Here is a 6,038-nt window from a genome sequence, read left to right as displayed (position 1 = left end):
GACATAAGTATTTGATACATCAGAAAAGCAGAACTTAATATTTGGTACAGAAACCTTTGTTTGCAATTACAGAGATCATACGTTTCCTGTAGGTCTTGACCAGGTTTGCACACACTGCAGCAGGGATTTTGGCCCACTCCTCCATACAGACCTTCTCTAGATCCTTCAGGTTTCTCATCAGACCACATGACCTTCTCCCATTCCTCCTCTGGATCATCCAGATGGTCATTGGCAAACGTCAGACGGGCCTGGACATGCGCTGTCTTGAGCAGGGGGACCTTGCGTGCGCTGCAGAATTTTAATCCATGACGGCGTAGTGTGTTACTAATGGTTTTCTTTGAGACTGTGGTCCCAGCTCTCTTCAGGTCATTGACCAGGTCCTGCCATGTAGTTCTGGGCTGATCCCTCACCTTCCTCATGATCATTGATGCCCCACGAGGTGAGATCTTGCATGGAGCCCCAGACCGAGGGTGATTGACCGTCATCTTGAACTTCTTCCATTTTCTAATAATTGCGCCAACAGTTGTTGCCTTCTCACCAAGCTGCTTGCCTATTGTCCTGTAGCCCATCCCAGCCTTGTGCAGGTCTACAATTTTATCCCTGATGTCCTTACACAACTCTCTGGTTTTGGCCATTGTGGAGGTTGGAGTCTGTTTGACTGAGTGTGTGGACAGGCGTGTTTTATACAGGTAACGAGTTCAAACAGGTGCAGTTAATACAGGTAATGAGTGGAGAACAGGAGGGCTTCTTAAAGAAAAACTAACAGGTCTGTGATAGCCAGAATTCTTACTGGTTGGTAGGTGATCAAATACTTATGTCATGCAATAAAATGCAAATTAATTACTTAAAAATCATACAATGTGATTTTCTGGATTTTTGTTTTAGATTCAGTCTCTCACAGTTGAAGTGTACCTATGATAAAAATTACAGACCTCTACATGCTTTGTAAGTAGGAAAACCTGCAAAATCGACAGTGTATCAAATACTTGTTCTCCCCACTGTATATATATAGGATGAGCCATGACTAGAACAATTTTTTTTTTTTTGTAAAGTGGTTATCCCACTGGCTATAAGGTGAATAAGGTGCTCTGGATAAGAGCGTCTGCTAAATGACGTAAATGTAAATGTAAACACAGTATATACATATAAAGTGGGTGAAACAGTATGTAAACATTATTAAAGTGACCAGTGTTCAATGACTATGTACATAGGGCAGCAGTCTCTAAGGTTCAGGGTAGAGTACCGGCCTCCACCTCTGAGACACAGCCCCGCCTTGACCCCTCTCCCTTCTCCTCTGACCAACAAACACAGGCGTGCTGGTGCCCATCACTGGGCTGCAGGTGTGTGACGGTGAGAATGACCTGTTGGCGCAGCCTTGTTGTGTTTGAGTTGCTAACAGAAACAGTAACCACTCTGGAGTTTTTGATTGGTTTTCGATCCATTGGCCAAAGACTGAAGACCTTTGTACCCGAGTAGTGACGAAGGCATACCCTGGGTAGGTGTCATCACCAGTTGCGGTTTCTCAGGTGGTGTCCAGTTGGGCGTTTTCATTGGTCAGGCTGACCGGTCCACTGAGTGGAGTCCGGTCCCGTCTGACAACAAGCTCCACCTCTGAGCGGTTGATCCTGATTGTGGTGTTTCTCAGCTGAGGGGCGATCAGTCGAATTGCGTTTTCAACTGACCTCTGTAGGCTGGTCACTTCACTGCTGTTACCACAGTGATCGTCGGACTGGAGGCAGAATTGAAGAACATCAGTGGTGCCGTTGACCAGTCCCTTTAGAGAGAAGATAGACAACAGAGGCAGGGTGATGTGTGTTTTTGTGTGTTCTCTGATATAGCTCAGGGAGGCTAACATACTTCTTCTAAAATCACTTCTCTAGTCAGCTCCCATTGCTCCAGACTTACTCAAACAGTTCCGTCTCAACAGAGATAAGACTGCCAAAGCCTGGCAGAGCCTGTCCAGCTGTAGCCTGCTGTGGTCCATGCAGCTCACAATTCAGCTCTGTACACCCATTTTGTTTCTTACCATAGTTATTGAACCCAGGGGGCACTGGCATGGTAGGTGCCCTCCAGATTGACAGGTCCCTCTCTCTCCTCAGAACAACTTCTTACACATGTCTAGGTCCACACATCGTCCTGATGTACTCTTCTCTGCTATGAACCCAGGTTGACATTCACAGCGGTAGACAGCATAGGTGTTGGGGCATGCCAAATGGACCCCACAGATGGCCGGCTTATCCACACACTCATCAATATCCACACACCAAGTGAATCCAGGGAAACATCTGCACGATTTGCATCCAATCAGTTTCAGTTTGTAAAACCATTCCCTCACTCACCCACACTGTCCTGCTGCTTAGTCATTCTGTATGGCCAGAAGCAGGAGGAATAGAATAACCCCCATGTTTCAATCCAGACAAATGGTGTCTGTCATGCAAAAGTTTCTGATTTATAGTTGATGAAAAGACAAGTCATTGAGTTTCTCATGCCTCTAAGTAACCACAGGTTAACCATCTTTTTCCATCCATTTCTCTCAATATCTTCCGCTCAATTTTGTCACGTAATCTTTCATCTGAATGAGGAAGTCTCTTGATACAGCATTTCCCATCACTTCCACCTACTGGCACCCCAATGGTGGAACAACACCCCCACGACGCCAGGACAGCGGAGTCACTGACCACCTTCCGGAGACACTTGAAACCCTACCTCTTTAAGGAATACCTGGAATAGTATAACAGTAATCCTTCTAGCCCCCCCTCCCTTATAAAAAAAATAAAATAAAAAGGGAGTGGTTGTCCCACTGTCTATCCTAAGTTGAATGCACCAATTTGTAAGTCGCTCTGGATAAGAGCGTCTGTTAAATGACTTAAATGTACTTAGCTGATGTAAGAATTTGTTCTTAATTTACCTGCCTGGTCAAAACATGATTATAGAAAAACCTTGTGGGTCTAAATTCACAATGCTTAGTCACAACGCTGATTCACAATGCAATGTACTGTATCTCCCAAAGCCATATGCACACGTAATAGCTATCCCCTTCCAATAATTGTCATATTCCCTTTAAGTTACCCATAAAATTGAACTCATTACTTTTCAATTAAGGTCAAATAGACAAACACTTTATTGTTTTGACAAAACAACACAGTTAAACAAAAAAGACCACACACATATGTTAAATAAGTCAAAAATACTTTTAAAAACGTGACAATAAGAAGTTGACAGAAGAGTTAGAATAATATCCCATCCACACTGTTTTCATAGAATACTGGAACAACAAATATAAATCCACACTGGTCTCTACACCCAAGACCTTTCTCTACCAGTAGGCTCTCATCACCTTTCACTCACAACACATTAAGAAACATATTTTTTATATATATTAAGATGAAATATGACCTCAATACACACACACACACACACACACACACTCTCTCAATGGAAATGAGAAAATACATTTCTTACAGCAAAAAGCAATGTACCGACAAAACAAGATAATTACTTTTTGCCTCCGGTTAGAGATGGGATGCTACATTTAAAAGGTTAAGTCCCCTCCAAATCTCAAACCTTTATCATTTCACAATTTCTCTTCAAATATTTAGTGCCAATGTATGGTTAGCCATAATAACATGGCATCAAAAGGTTACAGTGGCAGACAGTAGAGCAGTATGTATGGGCTATTTGATTGTGTACAATTTTGCATAATCTTGCTGGCTGACATATTATTATAAATTATTGATTAGCCTTTGTGGCTGACTCAACTGTATATGTAATGCAAATGGCTGATCTGCTATCTTCCCTTGGGTTCTTCATTACCACCATAGGCATGAAGTGAATGTTTTTTTTTGCTGAGCCGGTTGAGTGCAGAGACAGTGGTCCAGTTGTGGTCACACCTCAGTGACAGTGCACTGACCGTCAGGGCTGCGTGAGCGCACAGTAAGGACTCCGCTGGAGGACCCACCACCAGGTGGCAGTCTGTCAGGCTGGACATCCCTGAGCCACCGCGTTAGGAGTCTATATCTGGTCCTCCGTCGAGCCCCTACCTCTCGTCCCCCCCTCTCCCTCTCCCTGTCCCTGTCCCACCCCCGGCCTACCTCATCACCACCACCCTCATCCTCACTGCTACCAGATGCTGACTCGTATGCCTGGCTCATGCTTGAAGCTACCTCCTCTTCATCCTCCTTCTCTCCCTCCCCCTCTGGTTGTCTGATGAGGAGCTGGGACAGAGCGTCTTCAAGGGAGATGGAGGCTGGGGTGGCAGGGTGGGCCCCCAGGACTGTAGGGGGTCTGACAGGAGGAGCTGGGATGAGAACCCCTGAGCCCCCCGCCTGCGACTGTCCAGACACATCCTCCCCGTCAGCGGAGCATGTCCGCTCCACTGTCGCCGTTGTGACCGGAACAGCTGCCATGGCAACAACTGGTGGGGTGGGGTCAGGGTCCAGTCTGAGACCGGCCACACCCTTTTTGGGAATGTCCACCACGTCACGCTTCATGCGGCGGCGGCGACCGTGCTCGTTGCGGCGGTACTGCACCATGTTCTCCAGGTCAGCCACATACAGGAAGCCAGCAATCAGCATCTCGGCGCGCTTCCTGCCCTTGGCGAAGGCGTCCTCCAGCTCGCGGCTGGTCCTCTCGTCATACTGCCACCATCCATTCCTCCCCTCGTAGTACCAGGCATTGTCTCCCCCAGCGCTCCTCGGCCCGGCTCCTCCTCGTCTCCCTGCGGCTGCTGCCTTCAGCTCCTCTGGGGACAGCAGGGTGGGATGCTCCAGGAAGTCCTCAGGTACTTCCTGTCTGCAGAGAGCGCAGCGCTTGCTGTGCCAGGAGGCTCCTTTAACGCACAGGAAGCAGAAGACGTGGCGGCAGGGCAAGCGAACCGGGTGGACACAGGTCTGGAGGCAGATGGCACACTCCGGCAAGGGGTTGGCCGAAGGTTTAGGGGAGGTGGGGGAGTCACCAGTACAGGCGTCCCTCTGTCTTCCACCTTAGAGGAGGACATAGTGTCCACAGTGTGGTCCACCTCACCACAGCTCGCCATGCTGAGTGGGGAGACACAGCTAGTTCAGCTAATGCTGAGACAAAGAAAAAGACAGACAGTCCTGCAGACTAATTTTAAGCAATAATCTCAGCTCCCAGTAGAACAAGCTCACATAAAAGCTGTCACGAGAGATTAAATTAGCAATACAACTAAATATCTAAATGCGAATTTCAGAAGATTTAGCTGGCTAGAATCATATTGCCCTAATTACTATGATGGAAAATAAATGAGTGACTTCCTGTCTCAAGTGCAGTTACTGGGATGACATCAGGGTCAATTCTGTATTCTCTCAAAGTTCCTCTCTATGGAAAAAATATTGTTGAAAACAGACAGGACTCACGAGTCAATTTAATCCCACCTTTCCCAGAGAGATAAAAACACTGGTTAGCTATAAGAGGCGGTATGTTGCTATAACGTTAGTCATCTTGCTAATCTAAAGAGAACATGAATCCATGAACAGGAAAACCACCATAAAGAACATAGCTAGGTAGCTACCTACTAAATAGACACATCAATAGTATGATATCGCCATCAATCTAGCTAGCTACTGTCCAGTAGCCATTTCTTGTTGACAAGCTTTGCTTTCAATACTGTTAGCTTCGGAGGACAGTTGTCAGTGACACACCCCTTGACTGTCTTCTCCCTCGAGCGAATTTCCTCCTCACTCACCTGTCATGAATAGCGTTTGACCTTCGCTCAGTGGTGTTTTTAGATAATTCGCAAATATTGATTGTTCTCGACCTATAAACGCTAGCTAGCTAATTACTAAAATATCTGCCACCAAAACAAAGCAAAAAACTGACGTTCCTCCTCCTTCCGTGTATTCATACACGTAACGGGATGACGTTGCTACATGGTCTGCCTGCCACCTCAAGCGTCGGAGGAGGGAGATCATATAGTATAACATATGGGTGCTTATATTTGTCAGCTTCGCCTCGTGGCTATGACCACATCACAGCCATGATAAAAATGTAATAATACATGGCCTCATGTATTATTACTT

At 46.3% G+C, this 6,038-nt stretch overlaps 1 pseudogene across 1 annotated transcript; it reads right to left on the bottom strand.

The window, feature by feature from the left end:
- Nucleotides 1-3,105: 3,105 nt before the first annotated feature.
- Nucleotides 3,106-5,808, bottom strand: LOC311106691 (E3 ubiquitin-protein ligase rnf146-like; annotated as a pseudogene). Its single transcript, XR_014615866.1, has 2 exons — nucleotides 5,705-5,808; nucleotides 3,106-5,036 (listed from the first exon to the last, which is right to left on the bottom strand). The product of XR_014615866.1 is annotated as an E3 ubiquitin-protein ligase rnf146-like (transcript).
- Nucleotides 5,809-6,038: the final 230 nt, after the last annotated feature.

Source organism: Coregonus lavaretus (genome assembly GCF_964263955.1).
Source record: "Coregonus lavaretus genome assembly, chromosome: 31".
Classification (NCBI taxonomy): Eukaryota; Metazoa; Chordata; class Actinopteri; order Salmoniformes; family Salmonidae; genus Coregonus; species Coregonus lavaretus.
This window is presented reverse-complemented; position numbering and strand designations above follow the sequence as displayed.